Source organism: Esox lucius, chromosome 8, assembly GCF_011004845.1.
Source record: "Esox lucius isolate fEsoLuc1 chromosome 8, fEsoLuc1.pri, whole genome shotgun sequence".
NCBI classification, from domain to species: Eukaryota; Metazoa; Chordata; class Actinopteri; order Esociformes; family Esocidae; genus Esox; species Esox lucius.
In genome coordinates, this window is record NC_047576.1 from 16,640,367 (window position 1) to 16,662,127 (window position 21,761).

General features: G+C 37.9%; 1 protein-coding gene across 3 annotated transcripts in view; it reads left to right on the forward strand.

The window, feature by feature from the left end:
• Positions 1 to 973: 973 nt before the first annotated feature.
• The window catches only part of tbl1xr1a (tbl1x receptor 1a), a 40,515-nt gene continuing 19,727 nt past the window's right edge, over positions 974 to 21,761 (forward strand). For 2 of the 3 annotated variants that reach the window (XM_010896927.3, XM_010896929.4), the window contains exons 1-3: positions 974 to 1,282; positions 18,597 to 18,644; positions 19,674 to 19,739. The gene's annotated coding sequence lies outside the window, so the exon portion shown is untranslated. The remainder of the gene's footprint in view (positions 1,283 to 18,596; positions 18,645 to 19,673; positions 19,740 to 21,761) is intronic. The other variant, XM_010896928.3, reaches the window with a different exon arrangement.

Here is a 21,761-nt window from a genome sequence, read left to right on the forward strand (position 1 = left end):
TTCAGGTCTGGGCTCTGGCTGGGCCATTCCAAAACGTTAATCTTCTTCTGGTGAAACCACGATTTTGTGTATTTGAATGTGTGCTTTAGGTCATTGTTGTGCTGAAAGGTGAACATCCTTTTATATCCACAGTATGTCCCAAAACTGGCATAATAGTTTTCTATATACTAAACAGTACATACTTCACCATCACCTGCAAAGTATGTACTTGCTAGTATGTAGTATGTAATTTGAGATGCAGACCTGATGTTGTTGACACAAGAAATAAACTTCCAGGACTAGGATAAGTCCAGCCAACAGAAACTTAAAGTCCTTGCAGAGTTCACAGAAATCCTTGCACAACAATAAAAAATTGAACATCAGATATAGTTGATAGGTGAATCAAATATGTGTATTGCAGTCAATGTAAATACATTTGGTGACTATTATGCATTGGGATTTTTTTTATTGTATACCCATGAAGGAGATAATTTGTTTTGCAAATTACTTCAAGACCCATTAATTTGTTGCTTCCAAATTAGGCTACTTCAAGACCCATTAATTTGTTGCTTCTTGTGATGAGGTGTATTTGCCAGCTATAAGATAGGGTACAATCGCAGATAACAGGGGTGGACAATGCAGGCCCTCTTGAGGGAGCGTGTATGGTGGGTGCTTTTTCTGTAAATAGTCTTAACCTTACAAACAGTCCGCACTTCGCCATATACATCAAATTGGAGCAAACACACCTCACACATTTCAGGCCAGAATTATTTTATATATTATTGATGTTTGAAATTCTTTCATAATGATTCACAAAATAATGGTGTAGTGCTCAATATATAAATGTTCTACTATACTAGTCTATTCAAACATCTATGGTATGTAAAAACGTTTTTTTTCTACTGCGACACGCATTTCGATGTTTTTGTGTTCTTCCAGTTTCTACATAACTGCAGAGTTGCCTAGGCCTGCCTCATTTTTGCCTGGAGAGTCAACTCCTCAGTGTTTCAGTGTCTGAAGCCGTTGGCTGGTTCTGAACCGTTTGGCTCTTTCTCCACTAGCAAGCAACCTTACATTGTACCCCAATTGCTCTTCATTCTAATTTTTTAATGGATTTATGAAATGCTACACTAATGTAATCAAAACACATTGATCATTTGGGATTTTAACTACCAAGCCGCCATCTCGGAGTAGACTTATAACGCTTTATTGTGACTATATTTTAGAAAATAGCGGTGGAGGAGGAGATTCCATATAAGGAGCACAGCAGAGAAGGCACCCCTTGTGTGATCTGGACGTTTAAGTAAGTGTTTTCTTGGATTTTATTGTAGTTATTGATAATATAAAATACACTGCTAGTTGCATTCATTGTACAGTATGATTTGTTTATCGTTATGGTCTATTATTTTACTGTCACGTACGTTTATTTTGGTGATTTAACCAATGTGGGGGATGGGCAGCGTGTGTATTTGTGCGCGCGTGTACGTGTATTTAAATATGTGTGTGTATGTGCGCGCGTGTGGTGACTTGCTTCTTCCTCCTAGCTACAGTACAACTTCACAGGGTTTGTAGGTTACATGTTATCAAGACATGCAGATCTATACAGATCACTGATAATAATTTTAGATAAACCATTATTAGAACATTGACTTTTGACAAGAATAGGTTAAAAACACAGATTTGTAGCCACGCATTATTTTGACACATAAATACAAATAAGCTAGCTAGCTAGCTAGCTACTGGTTACTACTGCTAGCAACAGACAAGTAATGTAGATCTGATATGGAAACGTGTATTTAATCATATGCTAATTTAAAGAAAATAGAGGAAATCAGAGCTTATTGACAAGTAACCCATGTGTGTGGGGGAGGGGAACCCAGATTCAAAGCCAAGCTAGGCTACTCTTGCTCAACTTACTGACCCCGTAAGGTTAAGCTCTATGCTTAGCTTGTAGATTAAGTCCAGAAAATCATTCAGATATATATATGTATATCTGCCTTTACTAATAGGCTACACATATTATTTCCTTGCTGTATTGTCACACATAAGAAATAGGCAGTATTTTCTTGCTCTTTCCCTAGATAAATAATGTTCTTATTTAAAATTGAATATCTATACCCTTACTTTCGTTTAATATGCTTGATAGTACTATGTTTTTTATATTATGGGCATATTCCATGAGTTAAATGACCTATAATGATAACAATATACCATTGGTCTAATACAAAACTTGCCTCATTAATTACGTGATTTACAAACAAGATTTCTATCAAAGTTTATTTGGACATGAGGTTAATTTTATTGGGTATAGAAAGGTTGCCTAATCAATGTTTTAGCTTCTTCTGTGGCTTGCTAGTGGTGTAGTAGCACAGTTATGTAACTGGTACTTGACAGTAGACTGAAGGAACATTTGGGGGAGGGGAGGATGAGTGGATATCAGTTCTTCAGTAGGAGTTCTTTGTTTCATAGATTTCCAAGACCATGACAACAATATATACATATGAAATAATCTGTTATTAGTTCTCCTACCGAACCAATATTAACTTTAAAGGGCGCACAGTCCGATATGAGATCAATTTTGATCTTGGTTCTGGCTAGGTCTTGTGTTTTTTCTGAATTATTGTAAACATTAGAAAACGTATAAAGCTCCCAAATACAAACTCCAAGAAGCATTAGAACTGTGTGTTTAACCATTAGTGTGAGCTTCCATGTTGTAAATAATATTGGGAAATTGTGTTGGCACCATTGTACCCTGTGCTTCCTTGTCAGGCGTGACAATTCAGATTTTTCTTGTTGCAAGGAGCTTGTAAATACATAATAAAACCAACAGGCCATCTCTGAAGTCGCTTTGTTTAAAATGTCACAATGTGCCTTTCCAAGCATTTTAGCCTAAATAGCCGGAATCAGAATAGATGTTGGGTGATACAGCTCAAATATGGCGTTTGCAATACCACAGTTGTGGGTTTGATTCCCAAAGGGGAAAATGTATTCACTTTCTACAATAACTTACTCTGCTAAGTTCATTTGCTAAGTTATTTAAAGTACTCCGTTACTGTGCTAATGGGAAATTAGTGATTGGAAAATGATACTTAGCCTAGGCCTGCTAGCAATAATGCTAACATCTGAATAGAAATCTAAAGGACATGGAAGGAATCCAGAAATCTTTTTGCTGGTAAGAATAAATACAAATTGTGTAATGTTTACGTATACAAGAGATGTGAAGTTTCTTATAAGCTAATGAAAATGTATCAGTGTTAGTGTGCGTGTTAAGGACCTTTCTGTTGCACTGCCGTTTAATGCGCCTCAAGGGAAGCCTAGGGAGACAAACAGCAGCAGCATCATTCCCTGTACTCTCCCTGTTGACACTAATCACATGGTGTGTGTTGTGACCCCAGAGGTCAAGTTCAGCGTTCTGAATGCCCCTGAGCCCAAAGCACCCTCCCATTGTTAGAGTGGTGCCCTTTTGCTGCTTTTCAACTCAGACAACAGTGTTTAACTAGAGTATTAGGGCTGTCCCAACAATAAAAAAATCCTGATCTGCAAGACTCAATATTTCTTTCGATTAATTGATTGGTCAAAAAAAAAAAACACACAAATTGACCCAATGTTTCAATAAAATCAGCTATATGCATTGATCTTGTCAGATGCTGTTTAAAGCACACTGAAGGATGAAATATCACAAATCACTCAAGGAGATATATTATTGTATTAATATATTAGGAGCCAGAGTTCACAATAATGAGACACTTCAGAGGATCTGCTGTTAAGCTACTGAACTTTACATTTAACCTATGTCACATGTGAACACACACACACAGTAGCTACTCAAATGTAGCCTATAATTAGCCTGCCATTAACTGCAGTGCATTTTTTAAAAGGCAAGATATGCATTTTATACCTGCATTTTAGCTGAAAGTTAATCATGTTAAGCTGCTGCTATTATCGTGGGATATCATTTAACTTCTATACAATCAATAACTGGCAGAATCATTGTTCCTAACTGGGTAGACATTCATTCTTTCACACAAATTTTGTAAAATGTTCCCAAAGATGTCACAGCTTTCTTTATCCATTCAAGGGAAATTTCACGATTGCTCACATTATTAATGTACCAATTACAAATGTTAGCAATGATATATATGTTGTAAAAATACAACATCTCAATACAATCTAGTTTAGAATTTTGTGATTGAATTCAGAACTCTCGACTTCCTCTTTTTCTGTTCACAAAATACCACAAGCAGATTCGAATTAGATAAGTTTTCCTGTATCTAGTCAAGGCTCTGATCACTTAACATCAGTTAGCCTATATGGAAAAATATTATATGTTATAAAGAAAAAATTGCTTGCTACAGCTCCCAACAGTTAGCTTCTTAACCTAGTGAAAAGAAGAGGGAAGTTAATTCTTACTCTTTGTTCATGGTTTCCATTTGAAATATTTGTTGCAATGTGACCTGCAGTATTTTATTTTCCCAAACTTTTGTGAAATATACCGGATGAGTGTTTTGTTTTCACAACGCACTCTTTGTTTCAATTGCACCCAGTTGTTTGTCATTTTAGCATAGCATGTCTCCAATACTGCAGATCTTGGCCTGCTAAAAGTGAACTTCTACTGTTGGGAACAGGGTTGCCAGATTTCATTGACAGTATACTGCACAATCACTTGCCAGTGCTCAACAATAACGATAAAACTATCAAGTCACTGTCCCAATTGGGCCATTGCAAAACAATTTGAGATTGGAAACAAAGAATAATTGCATTATAAACGTATACTCCAAATGTTTCATAATCTGGCACACGAACAAATAACTACCTTGCAGCTCTTTGTGCGCACTGTTGGAATTGAACAGTAATGTGACTAGTAGCTGTCTTGTATTGTTTTTCAGCAAAACATTTAAAAACATGCATGAGCCACTCAAGTGAAGAAAGTAGGGAAGGATAACAACAAGGTCAAACAAACATTTTTACCTCCGTGCAATAAATAACTTACCTGTTACAACTTCGATGGAATTCAGATGCACTGTGTCGTCTGTCGTAAGTTCCTGGCTGGAGTGGACAAATGTGGGTCTTTTTACAAAGGCACTGACAACTTTCACAAACACTTCCTGAACAGCCATGCCAATAGCAAACAGCACCTGCTCTACATGGCAGCCAAGCGGGTGGCTGACAATCCATCTTCAGGGCTCTTGACTGTACTGGTCAGCAGTTAGACGATTGCATGACAAATAACAACCGCATACCTAGTAACTAAGACGGACCAGCCGTTCGCCTTGTTCACGGATGAATTATTTAGTTTTTGAAAGTCAAATGTTTTGTTGACTGATGTCTTTTTTATTTTAATTTTTATAATTAGAAATGTGATGAAAGATAAAGATATTTGTCATGTTTTACATCGATCAGCCATAACATTATGACCAGCTGCCTAATATTGTGTAGGTCCCCCTTTTGCCACCAAGACAGCTCTGACCCGTCGAGGCATGGACTCCACTAGACCTCTGAAGGTGTGCTGTGGTATCTGGCACCAAGACGTTAGCAGCAGATCTTTTAAGTCCTGTTGGTTGCGAGGTGGGACCTCCATGGATCAGATTGGTTTGTCCAGCACATCCCACAGATGTTCAATTGGATTGAGAGGCATCCATGTGATGTAAAAGGAAACGTGATTCATCAGAACAGGCCACCTTCTTCCATTGCTCCATGGTCCATTTCTGATGCTCAGGTGCCCATTGTAGGTGCTGTTCTGACACCTTTCTATCAGTACCAGCATTAACTTTTTCTGAAATTTGAGCTACAAAAGTTTGTCTGTTGGATTGGACCACATGGGCCAGCCTTCGCTTCCCATGTGCATCAGTGAGCCTTGGCTGCCCATGACCCTGTCGCTGGTTCACTGCTTTTCCTTCTTTGGACCCTTTTTGATAAGCAGTGACCACTGCAGACTGGGAACACCCCACAAGGGCTGCAGTTTTGGGGATGCATTTTCCTAGTTGTTTAGCCGTCACAATTTGGCCCTTGTCAATGTCGCTCAGATCCTTACGCTTGCCCATTTTTCCTGATTCTAACACATCAACTTTGAGGGCAGAATGTTCACTTGCTGCCTAATATATACCACCCACTGACAGGTGCCATGATAACAAGATTATCAGTGTTATTCACTTCACCTGTCAGTGGTCATAATGTTATGGCAGATCGGTGTATATCCAGAATGCATTTCATAAAGGATTAAACATTTTAAGTAACAGAAGTATTTGGTTTTATGTTGTAATGCTGACAAATTACATCTTTTGGAGTAAATATTTTTGGGGGCCAGTAAGTTTCAAACCCACTTCCCCAGTGGGTGTTTTTACTATACAACCCTTTCTGTACATCGACCCACCAAGCCCATTTTTGCTTGCACACTGTCATTAAAAATGGCCCAATTGATCAGGAAAACGCCCAGTCTGGCAACACTGATTGGGAAATCCATGCTGCCCTACTCCTCGAGGCCATCTTCTTTTTGGTTTAGAGAATCCCCTCTGCACGGGCACACTATAAATCTGAATAATTAAGGCAATCTTTGTAAAATTTTGCATTCACATTACATTTCACTGAAGTCCCTCATGAGGACTTTGCGAGCAGTTTGGAAGTTTTGAAAACTGCATTTGATTTTTTACATTAACTTACCTATTTGCTTTCTTGGTTGTGATAAAACTGATTTATTCTTCAATCCGTATCGAAATGGTTTCACCTGTTTTACATATGCTTCTTTAGAGAGAAAGATTTTGGCACCGGCTCATGGTCTATCATAAAACCTCTATTCAATATCTTCATCATTATGCAAGCTGATTCCACGTTTAGCGTATTTATACTATTATATTTTCATTTTGGCCTAGGCCCTAGAGCCTAGGCTATTGGTTGCATTTAATGGCAATCATTTTTATTGATACATTTACACAGGCAACATAATTCTGAACAAACAAATGTGAGCAATCACCGGCAGGCCAATTCTGATAATTTTGAGCAAACAGCAATTTTGAGTAACTTGTCATTTATGTAATATTTGTGTGTTATTACAAATGATTAAGCTAATGTGTCATGGCATAGCATTTTATAAAATGTATTTATGTTCTATCCCATTACATATGCAATGACAGATGCATGGCACCATAAAATTGTAAAGCTTTTGTAAGCAGCGATACTGCAGTTATGGAAAATTAACATGTATAATTAGAAACATTGACAACAGTCAGATTTTCTACTGAAATCAGACTTCATTTCATGAAAATACTTGATAGATAGGTGATGAACAAAACCTATGTGACACGACCGTTAATGAAAATGGTCTGATTGGCATACATTAGCAGTATTGACATGTTCTTAGGGGAGAACATTGTTTAAATTCATTAGCCACTTGTCTTTATTTTCAGAAAAACAGTTTCAGAGCTTGAGGAAGAGATGCCTGGTCTGCCATACATCGACAAGTTTGCATGAGAACTTTACCTGCATAGCATGGTACCAGTGAATCGCTGTGACTGATGAATGATGTGATATGCGTTCCATTACTGTTTAAGCCCTATAACAAGTATGTAAAGTGAAATTAAGTTACTTGCCGTGAACAGTTTTTCTCTGCCTCCAAATGCTTCACAGTGGGAATGCATGGAAATTTAAACAAGCTGTTATCACAATAGGTCTTGATCTTTATGTAATTTTTGAACATCCAACCCAATAATATATTATAAATAACCCCTTTCCTAGGGTAATAGGCCTTTGGTCCCTAGGGAGAACAGGTCCACCGGAGCTGTAGCCCAGTGAGAAACGGGTTCCAGCCCACGTAGCTGGAAACAGAAGTCTGAGCCTTTTGGGTAAAACACTAGGGTAAATCCTTTATGGAAATGCTCCAAGTTCCAAGGCACAGTCCTACCGATTTATACTAGGCCAACAACCACCAGATTCAGTTCCAGCTATGGCTATGAACCATCAAATGTTTAAAGTAAATCGGGATTAGTAATGTTTTGAACAATGTATTTGTTTCTTCACAAAAGTTATCAAAATACATTATTTGCTGTTATAGCCTCTCTGTTCTATAGGTTACAAAGACCTAGGTAAATGTGCAATTTAAAACCAGCCAGGAAGAGTCAATATTGAGGCTATTTTTGGGGGAATACATTTGGAAATACAGATTTTGAAAGCATATGACTAGTTATGCACCCTTTTTTCATCCCTTCGCATTGGCCAGCCTATTTACACATGCACGGTCTGCAAGTAGAATATCCTAGTCTATGCTATGAATAATTTATAATAACTGAGATATTTTTTTTTGGCCAGAACACAAGTGGACACCGGCCTAGAAGAGCAAATGTCTCTTACTGACTGACTGACTGAATGAGTGAGTGCCTGACTGACTACCCCCTTGTTAAATAGCATAGTGGTTAGAGACGCGGACAACGGAACAACAGATTCTGCGTTCGACTCCCATCACAGTCAAAACACATTATGCCCTAGGATTTGTTCAAGATGGACAAAACGTTGCTGGCTGCAGCCTTCAGTAGCTACGTTATAGCAAGCCTAAAAAAACAGTTCTGGTGGATATTAGGATTTGTTCAGGATAGACAAAAACTTTGCTGGCTACACGATTCTCTCGTCTTTTCACTTGACGTCACTTATATTGATAGATACTGTATGAATGTCATTCACAAATGGCTAATTAGATGTTAAAATGGCCAGTGGCAAAAAAGGATTTGTTCAGCATAGACAAAAGCTTTGCAGGCTACAACCTTCAGTAGCTAAAATAAAACAGTTTACTGTTATATTGCGACTATTTCGGGTGGATTTTTCAAATTATGTATTAGGATATGTTCAGGAAACTTCGCTGGCTACACGATTCTTTCGTCTTTTCACTTGACAAAAAAGTCAGTTATCGTCACCTGACATTATCATTGTCATTCACGAATGGCTAATAAGCTGTTAAAATGGCCATTGGCAAAAGCCATACAGTTCATAAACGCTATAAACGTTAGTCAGTTTAACACATTGCTTAATGGTGTCTAGCGACATATTCAAACTTGGCGTGATGTTAATGCATGACAAAATGATCTAATGCTGAAATGCTATACCAACTCTTGGCAGATGTAGAGACCTGGGTTCGAATCCAAGTTCCCACATAGAAACATATACAGTAAATATAGCAAGCTTGCAAACACGTTAAACTGCTATTTACTTATATGCTGGGTCTTTAGGATGTAGTACTGAATCAAGTAGTCTGATTAACTTGCTGAGGATTTCCAGGGCCTGTAAACCCAATGTAATGCTAGACCTATCTTCATCTTAGCAGCATTACTATGGAATGTAATCTGTACAGTGATAACAGTGGGGGAAGGAAAAGGAGAGGTGTTCCATTACTCATAGGTCTGTCTCATGTAGGCCATCGCTTACACAATCTCTTGAAGCTTTAATGAAAAGACGTGATCCCTGATGTGTTTTGACTGGCTCAAATTCCAATATTAGACCTGTTCTATTTAAATTAACATTGTGGCGTAACACATTTTTTTGCAGAATACAATAATTCAGTTAAATTACTATTTCATATAATTCTCCAATATGCTTTGTAGAAAAATAAATATTGATCACGTTGTAAAGCTCAGACCAGTATATTGTTTGCTGCTGGCCATTCAAGATCATGTATTGTTTCAGACTCAACATATTGGACAAAAACAGACAAATAATATATGGGAATATCGACACAATTACATTGGCAAATGTTGGGATGATAATAAATCATTAAAAACATTGCCAGCTGATCTAATTTTGGAGCTAAATAACTGCCTCGCAAGCTCAAAACCCAAGGCCTAAAAAGTAAGGAGGATGTCATGTCAGTGAGGAACTTTTTTCTTCCCATTAAAATGTCCTGTGGCTAAAGCTGTTGAAGCTGCCTCTATGTGAGTTGGAATTAAATGTGATTGACTTTACAGGGTTCAACAGTAACGATGGCCCGCTGGCCAGAGGCCTAACATCGGGCCAGTTGATGAAGACAGTCACTTGCCCGTTTGAGCCAGTTCTCAATTTCCCCATTCAAATTCATAGTACCGCATTAAAATGTTTGCTTGTCATCTTTGTCACTCTTCCCACTTCCTCTCCTCCCTTGGTGTGGTACAGTACCGATGTCGACTTTTTGACCAATAATATTCAGTGCCTCGTCTGTTTTGACCAGTCATAGTTTTGTGTTCCACGAATAAGCTTACTTACTATGCCCACTGTGATTGGTTGATAGGGGAGGGGTCTCTTTCAGTGAATTCATCATAGCAATAATGTAGAATAATGTGTCATGTTGCCATATTGAAATAAATATATTAAGTGGTTTTGATAACACATATCGGCACATTCACTAAAAACGTGACAATTAGGCATTTAATTGACTCGTTTTGGCTCTACAGTGGAACTTTTACAATCACTGGCCAAAAGTCCCAGAATGTATCTTTAATGCAAAAAGAACTGAAAACGCAGGTGTGGGCCTATTGACTGTGACATTTGATTTGGGTTTCAAAGTTTTTTCTAAAATAGGCTCTACAGTTAGCGGAAACAACTTATTCCTGCTTCAAAAATCTCTCTTTCTCTCTGCCTGTATCTGTGGCAGGGGAGTGATAGTGTGGCAGCTGGTGTGTGCTAGAAGTTTGCACAATAAGATCTCTCTAATTTACTGTCATATCTGAATTTTATAATTGGGGAAAATGTGAGAAGTGCTGATAAATGTTGTTTTTTGACCCAAATGTCATCTGTAAACCCGAAACCCAAAAAAAAAAATTAGTGAAGCTGCGGTATTATGAACAGAAATAACATGGTTTGACGGCTTGTTCCTAGCACATACTCTTCCCTTTGTCTAATGTTAATGCTATTGAAATAAATCCTATTCATGAAAAATAAATCAGATGTTCAGAAGGAGAGAACAGGAAGCAGTGGTTTTAATACTGTTACAATGAACAATGTATATTAATAAAATTAGATCAAGCATGCTTAGTTAATTAGATGTGTGAATTAGGTTTTTTAGCCTGGATGATACTGATTGTAAATGATTTATGGGGGTGATGGCACATATTTACTGATGATAATCAATTTCATGAAATTTGAAAACGTGGATGTCTACGAATAAAAATTAAGGACAATTACAAAAATCATTCTTTAAATTAAGTTGTCATTTAACTTATAAAAGCAGGAAATGTGATTTAACAGTTTGTTTAATTAACTCACATTTGATAAACTGGGCAAATTAACTGGGCATTTCAACTTGCACACACAGTTAAGTGCAAAAAAAAATTTGTGTGCATATCTTTTACTAAGAATCCACAACAAATAAAAACAAATTTGTCCAGTCAAGGCTAGGGCTGTCGCAATTATTACATCATTTGCTATTGCAATTATTTCAGCCAGATCAAATATGTTTTTTGGCAACAATCTTTTTGCACACACTTTTAATTCGAAATTCCAAAAGTTTCCAATCTGATTAAGGGATTTTTACAACAATGTTAGAAATGTCTCAACAAATACCATGGTAGTTATGTCAGTTTCCATGCATTACGATGTCTATCACATGGGAGCAGAGGAGCGTTTGACAGCTCTGTGAAAAGTTATAGGTGCAGGTCATTTACTGAAACGTATTTGCTTCTTAATTTCAGTATCTTTAAACCTCTCCTTGTACATGTCTAACTGACTTAATTGAGTGTTAAAACATGTTTTGCTACGTGAGGAAGGCTGTTTCAAATAACCTGGATTTAATATTAGCAGCAGAGCTAGAGCTGAAACATAATGATGTGCAGGAAAATGTAATTGTCATTGCTTTGCAGTTGTGTTCTGTGAAGAGCAATCGTTAACAACAACGATTTAGTGGTAGTTCCACAGTCAAGTCAATTTATTTATAAAGTACATTTAAAAAAACTAATGCTGTACAAAGTGCTGTACAAAGTTATGCAATCTATGAAATAAATCAGTAAATACAAACAAGAAACAAACAAGACCGTTATGCATGAATGTCTCTAAATGTGATTCAAACGCCAAAGAATAAAAATCTGTTTTAAGACGAGACTTAAATGTCTCGGTGGTGGGGGATGACCTGATAATAATGGGCAGTTTATTGCACAGTCTAGGGGCCACAACCGAAACGGCACCATCACCTTTTGTTTTCATCAGAGACTGTGGAATGACTAAAAGGAAGAGATTTGACGATCTAAGGGGCCTGGAAGAGTGATACAGCGTAAGGAGATCTGAAATATACAATGGAGCCAATCCATGTAATACCTTATCCATGTAATGCTACCTTTGACAACAGAATTAATGTGATCGCTGCCGAAGAGGGGGAAAGAAAAGGTTCTTTTAAAATAAGAATTGAACCACTGTAGAGCAACACCCTGGATACCAACCTCTGGAGGTGATGCAGGAGAATGACATGATCAACAGTATGGAAAGCAACACAAAATCACAGAACAGCAACAAATCATTCAGTACCTTAAGAAGTGCTGTTTCTGTGCTATAGTGTACTCTGAAACCTGACTGAAAGTTGTCCAACACATTATTTTCTCTTAAAAAAGAAGAGAGCTGAGAAAGAACAACCTTTTCCAGTATTTTGGACATAAATAATGTTTTAGAAATGGGCCTAAAATCTTTACAGTTTGTAGGGTCTAAATTGGGTATTTTAATAAAAGGCTGAACCACAGCATGTTAAAAACTGGATAGAACAGTGCCAGTTATAAGAGAGCTACTTATTGCAGACAAAAAGCTTGGACCAGCAGTATCTAACACCTCCTTCAAAATACGTGAGGAAACTGTGTCTTTAGGGGAAAATGTAGGCTTCATGTGTGAGACTATATCCATCAATGTTGAGTGGGCCACAGGATCAAAGCAATTAAGAGAAGCAGGGCAAGGATTAAATCAGAAGGGTCATGATTAGTAGGTGAGATACGAGATCTGTATGATAATGTCAACTTTTTTAATAAATAAACTTTCATCAAGTAACATCAGGGAGTATAGTAACATGGTTTAGTGCATTGTTTATTGCAATAAAACAAGGTTATGGGGCTGTGGGCATTTTTAGCTATAATATCTGGAAAATGATTTGCTTTAGATGCTTTGACAAGACGTTGGTAGGATGCTAGGCAATCTCTCAATATTTCATAGGACACTTGCAGCTTATCTTTTTTCCATTTCCCCTCTGCTTTCCTACACTCTTGTCAGCAAGGGCACCAGTCTCACTGTTAAGCCAGGGTTGAGCCTTCACTTTGGGTCGCTTGAGTTTGAGTGGAGCTACAGTATCATGAATGTCTGTAATGGTGGTATTAAACAGAGTAACTATCTCTTCTGTACCCAGAAAGGAGGAGGTTGTCTCTGTAAGGCTGGTTAACGGAGAAGCTTTGAAGACATCAGAAAATTGCCTAGCAGTGAAGTGATTAAGTGCCCGAGTGTAGCGATATGGCATACGAGGTTTAGGGAATGGACAAGAGAGTGATGCATTAAAAATCACAAAGCCAAACACAACTGCATCGCCGTGGTTGCATTGTGGTTTTAAGCAAATTGCCTGATTTGCACCACAAAGCTGGCTCTCAAATCTGCAAACACCCCAAATCTGAAGAACCATCTCCGGATCCATCACGTGTATTTTTAGCTAACACTATAATATGGGGCGTACAATTTACAATATAAACAATTAAATCGCAATTATTTGTGTGACAATTAATCGTCAACTAAAATGTCATAATTGTGACAGCCCTAGGCAAGGTTATTTATGACCATTCCAGCATCTCATGGCTAAAATAATCTATAATACATTTCCATTTTCTGTGTGCAGGAAATCATTTTCCTAAGTTGACATGACGCTGCTATAACTCAGACAGAACATCACTGAAAGAAATCCTAAATAAGCCAGTTGGCTACTTCAGCTGTCTTTCAAGATGTGGGAGTATTGTAACTGTTGATGGCATCACTTATCACTTTCAGTGACCTGCTGCAGTCTTCTTTGCGACAAATTTTTCAATATTTTTATGTCAGTTAGCAGACTTTTTTCCAGAGTGATTTGATACAAAAATTATGCTTTATAAATCAAACACAAATATCCAACAACTGCATGCGTGAACATCACGCACGCTATATATGAGCAATTTTACTCAAATGTTATTGAGGTTCTTCTGAGAACTATGTGGATCATTATTACGTGTCATCTTATCCAACTATCAACAGTCTACATATACAATTGTAGTTGATCAGACCAGCAGGCCCTAGCTAGTAGCTTTCTATCATGTACACAGTTAATAAAATGGTTTGTTGCCTAAATGTCAGAGATGGATTCAAGATCCAAACCCTGGAGACCCAGACCAAGACCAAAACCTGTTTGAACACAAAAAAACAAGACCCAGACTATCCAATGTTTCCCAAACATGAAGCAATATGAAATAATTATTATATTTTTTGTAGGTCACAATAATTTTAAATATCCTAATGGTTCTCATACAGCAGTGTGAGAAAATTACATTCAAAGCAAATCCTTTATGTGAAGTACAATAATGTTATTCAACAATTTCCTATAATAAAAAAAAATGGAATGCCAGTCCACTGCAATGCCAGTCAAAAAACACCCAAAAAAATTATATTCCATACAAAATGCCATTTAAAATCATTTCCTGAACAGTACAACCAGGTATAGAGATTTGACAGGGTTAGGGGTTAGCGTTGTCAAGACCACAAAACTGGAGACCAAGACCCAAACCTTGGAGACACAGACCAAGACCAAAACCCTGGATATAGTTAATGGTCCTATCAGCTATCCACTATCTTTGCTAGCTGCTCCTTGCTTGCTTACATATTGCATGCATGTCTGGGCACATTATTACAAGCGAAACAAGAGGAGGTTAATTATCAACTAGCTAGGTTATTGGCTAGTTAGTTATCCCCTCTATATAGTGAATAGCTAGCTTACTTATTGCTTGCATGCCTGGGAACTTAACTAGTAAAATAAATGCAACTAATATTTGTGAAAGGAGTTAGATTTTGGTCATTGTGGCAATTCATTCGTTTTTCAATACAGCAATCTTACCTACCTGCGGGAGATTAGAGCAGAAGCATGCACACGTCCTGATGGATCTTTCTTGTGGCGGTAGCAACATTTTTCAGTCAACACTAGAGGGTGCACTTGGGTTTCTTATGTAGAGGGACTATCAACACAGCATATAGCGGATTGACTAGAAAGGCCCTATCTGGACCGATATGTCGGATCTCCCTGGCATGACTCAACCTCATCTCTTTTCCAATACAACTATTATGTTTCATCATCACTGCCCAGTAGCTACCAAAGTCCTTTCTCTGTGCCATGATCGAGCAGCAGAAAACTATACCTTGAGTTATCAGGCTAATAACATACTACTGATTTAACACAATGAGTACTATGTGATCTATGATGGCAAGTAGGTTTGTTTTTTTAGAATGCTGCTAAAACCTATTAAAAAGCAACTTTTTTGCAGGGTCTGCATTTTGAAAATGCTAATTGTTTAACAGTAACGTGACCCCTAACTGGCATTTCACTTTTATGCTGACAACACTGAGCTGTATTTCGCCACAAAGCAGATGCTGACGAATCCACTGCTGGTCAGTGTGAAGGCAGCTGGGTTTCATGCAGTTAAAAAGAATGGGGTCACCTGTATCGGTACTTGCATTATTACTAACACAATTGGCATCTATTATATCTATTGATGTTATCGAGGTCCTCCCTTCAGTAAGTTTAGCGAAGTGGCTATGACATTGGAAAGTCAGCTCTTGTTTAAAAATAATTATAATAATTTGAAGAATATTGCAAGGTTACGACCTATTTTGTCACAGCCTGCACCTGAGTTGCTCATGCATTCATTTATTCCGTTTGGACTATTGCAATACCCTTTTTGTTGCTGCATCTGTCATATAACTTAGAGCTTTACATTTTGTCCGAAAAGTACTTCCTCACACCTCCTTTGTGAACACATCACTCCAGTGCTGTTCAACCTCCACCGGCTCCCAATTCGTATGCGCTGACTTTAAATCCTGGATCACACCTAACCAGCTAGGCTATCTCCAGACCAGTGTGGGCCCAATTATCTGCCCCACATGCACCCTTTGCTCCTGTGGGTCCCTTTCCCTTCAGCAACCCCACAGCAGACTAAAACTATTGGTGACAGGGCTTTCTTTCAGTTGTGTGGCCCATTGGCTATGAAACACACTTCTAGTCACTGTGTGGGCTCCAGAGTCTCTGAGCATGTTTAGCACACATCCAAACACTGAGCTGTTCAGAAAAGCTCAGTTCTCTCTTGGCCAACATATTTGATAAGACCTATGTACTGTAAAGCCTAGCCTTTATGGTCTGTTTACAATGTCCTGCAATTATGAGCCATTGATGTGAGAAAAGCACGTTGTAAATTCAATTCATTATTGTTTGTAATAAAAACTAACAATAATTTTTGGTTTCATATTTATAATTAATTTGGTGTTTTGGTTTTATATTTATAATTAATATGAAAAATAATATTTGTGTATTTTCTTTTTCACATTGACAAAATTCCAGTTATGGTGAATACCTTGGGAAGGCTCTGTACCATCTGCTCAGATGCCTCTGAACTCATTGGATGGCACTTAATCATACAGCAGGACAATGACCTGAAAAACCATAGTAATCAATTTTTTTCAGAACTGAAAAAGTGTAAAGTTCTTGACTGGCCAAGTCAATCCGCCAATATGAACCCAGTTGGGCATGCCTTGCATGTGCTGAAAACAAGGCAAAAAAGCCCTTCAGAAATGAAGGAACTCAAGACGGCTGCTGTAAAGGTCTTGCAGAGCGTCACCAGAAATGTCTGCTTATGTTTATGGGTCAGAGGCTTCAGGCAATCACTGCATGCAAAGTGTATAGGACAAAGTACTAAACATGACTACTTTATTGTACATGATGTTAATCTATACAAATACTAAAGTATTCCGGATTGAGCAAGCAGTATGATAATAGGACTGACTTGGCAAGATGTGCTTGGTGGAAATGTGTCCATCTTGGACCATCCTGAACCTGCTGCAGAGCTGTTGTTTGTTTATAGCAAGGTCATAATTGGGGACATTAGGATGCTATGCATTTAATTTAGAACAATTTGCAGATTTTATTTTTCAATTTTACGTTGTGGACTTTTTTATGTTGCAGTGGCACAAACTCCTAAGTCCATTTTGATTTAATGTTGCAACACAAAATGTGTAAAGTCCAAAGGGGTGAATAATCTTGAGAGGCACTGTAAGTTTTTAATACATTTCATAATTCATACTGCAGCTAATGTCAACAGTCACATCATCAATGAAGACAAGTGAGATAGTTCCAGTTGTTGCCATAAATGACCAAGCCATAACATTACCTTAGTAGTGGTTTGCATGTTGTAGTTTACCCTCTGTTCTGTTCTGCTATTGTTCTCTTCTAATTATGGTTGTCTTTGACACGTGTGGTGCCTGAGCAGGTTCATGATCTGTTGCTGAGTGCACCAGATGTTTGTTCTTCCTAATGTTCCAAACTGTAGATTTTTGAATGACTGTCTAATCATTTTAATCGGACTTATCTGCATCATGATGGCCTCTAGGGCTCTCAAAATGTTCCTAAAACTATTTTGGAATATTTGTCCAAATATATTTTTTTTATTTTGAATATTATTCAACTGTCTACGTACGTTGTATGTATGAAAGATGTATTTCCAAATGTGTTTAGTGCCCACTGAGTTCAGTAGAGGGCAATAAATGTTCGATGGGCTTTGAAAATTGCTTTTACAATTGTTAGAAAAAGTATATTTATGACTGAATGTTTAAAATATACTGTACATGGTGGCATTCTGTTGTTCTATAAGCTGTAAAAAGAAATAATTGGCTGTACATAAAATTATAATTATAATTACATTTTGTATGTGCATTTTAATCATTGCCCCATGAGCTGGCCTGGCTTACCGCTTAACCAAATTGTCTTTATATTTGTTATTTGAGATTACAGAATTACTGAAATGATATATCAACTTGTTCAATGCTAAGTGCAGTTCGTTTCATATTTACAATGTGTGCAGCTGTGGAAAATAGTATTCTGTCAGACTGAAACTGTTTTCTATATATCGGTGTACTGAGGTCTGTAGACGACTGTTGGGTGATCGAGGTTTCATGTTACATCGCTTACAAACCAATGTGGGCCTTATTGTCTATGACCCCATCCATAAAGAAACCCATTGATTTAATACATGGTGCTTTGCTGCTGTTTCAATTCAAGAGGCTTGCGCTGTTCAAACAAAGCATTAATCGGCTGTTGTTGCAGATAGACATATTTCTTGTTGCACATTGACACCATCCTATCTGCGTTAATGTCTACTCTAGCTCTGTACAGTAGAAACTGTATCCCAGAAAAACAAATATTCACAGTCATCTTACCCAAAGGAAACTGGAGGTTGCAGCTTCCGCTTAGACATTTATTTTCACGGCCGCTATGTTAGGTTAGTTTTTCTGTGATTCTGCCTTCGGAAGTGTTGAGTAACCTTACACTGTACACTAAAGGTTGAGTGTGATTAATTGCATTATTTTTTTTTTTTTACGGTTATGCTTTATTTTAATCAGAAATGCATTTCTTCTTTTGTCCTCAGACTGAAGAGGGGATACGGTCAGATATCTGAATGACACTCGTGCACATGGTAAGCACATTAAGCTCACTTTATTTCCTAGCAGATATCTGAGATATCTTTAGAGAGCATATGAGTCTAAAATTCAAACAAGGATATTCGAAAAGAGGACATTTGTTATTGTGCACACAAAGTCCAAGTATGAATTTGCATTTATTTCTGTCCCAAACCCAATGCAAACAGTGATGGGAGCTGCCATGATTAGCACCCAGGATGCATAAGGGTTAACTGCCTTTCTCAAGGACAAAATTAAATGTTTCAGTATGTGAACAGTATTGCATTGTCATCCTTGAAGAAACCACCACCCTGGCATTTCAAAACATGGATCTAAGCATTATGTGATGTTATTTGCTTCATTAACTCTGGAACCACACTTATCCCTCATTTAGGCTACTCAAGTGTTTTTGTGTTTTTTGTGGTAATTAACTACATGGTTGACTGAAATGCCTCTTGAGATTTGGCAACGTAGACTGGTGAAATATAGTATGCAGTCAGACCTTAAGAATAATAAGGAACATGGTTTTATTAAGAATGTTTTATTGCATGTTTTGCAAGTTGCTTTAGACACTTGTATTTTGACTGAGAAATGGTGGGAATAGGCTTGGTGATCCTTCCTTAGCTTATAGCAATTGGAACTCTTTTGCAACCCCACAGAATGCTCACTGTAACCTCTGCTCATTAGTGGTTTAAACATTTTAACATCTGTCTGGCTTCTGAAGCATCTGCCCAAGTACTGCCCTCTTTCAAATTCACTCTTCTGGAGACATGCTAGGTCAATTATGGGCAAATGGGCCTACCCATCGTTTTAAAAATGTACCTTTGAATTATCAAATGTTATTTCCAAGCCCAATTTCTTGTGTACATTTTAAGTCAAAATGTATTCGGCGAGCTGCTTGCTGAAGATGCAAAACGATTGTCCCAAAGAGAGTGAATATCTCTCCTCAGCAGGACACTGTAGGCCAGACATCATGTTATGTTCCTGAATATCCAACATTGCCTCATAACTCTTTTACATATAAATGTGCTAATTTTGTTTTGCAGGTGCTGAGGCTGGTGGACGGTACCCTTTCAAAACACATTTGTTGTGAAAACAGACTCACTACTGTGGTAAGTAGCATGTAGAAAGCACAGATGAATTTGTTAATAGTCAGCATTTTTGACTAGGTGCTATAATGCTCTATGTACCTCAGCTCTGTGAGGATGGACAATCTTCTTTGTATTGTGGCCTAGTTAGGGAAGGAAAAGGTCTAAAAGCAGGGTCACTGCAACAGGCAGTACTGCTCAGCAATGACTAGCATTGCAGTGATAGTGTGCAAGATGTAGGAAGGCTGTAATGTCACTTTTGCATAACTCACTCAGGCAGGTCAGGTTTTCAACTTTAGACATCCCTGCATTGAAGAGGCGGTTTTCCTCTGAAAAATACTCTTACTTTTTTAGGGATAATATAGATAAGGAAAAAAAAGAAACCAGGCAAGCCTAATTCAGCCGGCCCGCAATAAAATGCGTTAAACGTGGCTGCCCTCTTGAGAATCGAACCCGGGTCGCCCACGTGAAAGGCATTGTCGTTAACCACTACGCCACCAAACTGCACACATGCTGGGCATTAGTATAGTCGGTCGGTCGGTCACGAACTCAGTAAGAGACATTCACTCTTCTAGGCCGGCTCCGCTTACACGGTGCGGCAAAAATCTCACAGGTCTACACTTGGGATTTGTATGTTGGTGTGGTAGCGATGTCTTCTGAATGTAGTTGATGAGTAAGCTCTGCATCAAAAGGTGGATCATTTTGTGAATGGGCCTATTCTAATTAGTTAGGCCTGTTTATGCACTCCAATCTGCTATTTTGTAACAGAGAAATTTATTAGAATGGATGTGTAAAGTTGAAATACTAAATACTGTAAAGCTGGTTCAGAAAGTGAACCAGAGCGTGCATCCGGTGATGACTTGATGACTTGATATTGAACCTCACATTGTGGTCTATTTTATTTGACCATTTCCGCACACACACACCTTTCTGACGGTTGGCATGCATATACTGTCTTGAGTTTTCTTGCTGATAATTTCTAGCAAAAATGTCAGTAATGCCGGTCAGATTTTGCTAGCCCACCCACAACCTCAGCTGTCACCTGTTAAGGCTCTGATTTCTGATTTGCTACAGTCAGGTTAATGATTTAGCATATCGAGCTATAATTATTTTGAGGTAATGAGATCCCTCTGAAAGTGCAATACCTAATAGAACACAACGCATTGACATTTACAATTTGTAAGTGTAGTGGAACGGCAAGATAAATTGATTATTTAAAATATGAACAACATGTTTGCCCATCTGGCCAGCATGAAAACTGTTCACGGTTATGTTGCAACTATTTCTGGTGGTTTTTCAAAGTACGCATCCGTGCATGCTATTTGGGTCAGAAGCCTAAAATAAAACTGTTTATATTGCGACTATTTCTGGTGAGTTTTCGAAGGTTGCATATGTGCATGATTTTTAGGGTAATATAGGCTAGAAAAAACCCATCGGGCAGTAAAAGATTAGGGGTTTCCACGATTCTCTTGTCCTTTCACTTGATGAAAAAGTCAGTTATTGTTACCTATATTGATAGTTATTGTATCAATGTAATTCACGAATGAAAGATAAACGATAAACGTTTTTGTGCCATGAAATAGCTTTGGCTGTGTTAAGTTTGAGTAGTAAGTTAGATACTAGTAAGACTAGGATCGAATCCAGTGAGGGTAACAACATTTGATAATTTGGCTTGCCTGGTAACTAGGCTTGCCTGGTTCCTTTTCTGGTTTAGAAGCAATGTTGTCAATTGCTAGCTGAGATATTTTGATTTCTCCTCAGAATATAGAAGTATCTTTTAGTTCAAGGTTATATAAAATGCTAATAGAGAGTAATTAAAACAACTAGCAAGAATAAAAATGCTGAGATAGGGCAGCCTTGGCATACAGTACGATAAATATTAAATCTTTTAGAAGTGCTGCAATTAATTATTATAGAACTATTCATATCTTTGTAGAACATATTGGTGAATCTGACAAAGCCAGCCCCATAACGAAAGGTAGACAAAGTTTCTATTATGGCACTTTTCCACTGCATGGTACCGGTTCGACTCAACTCGCCTCACCT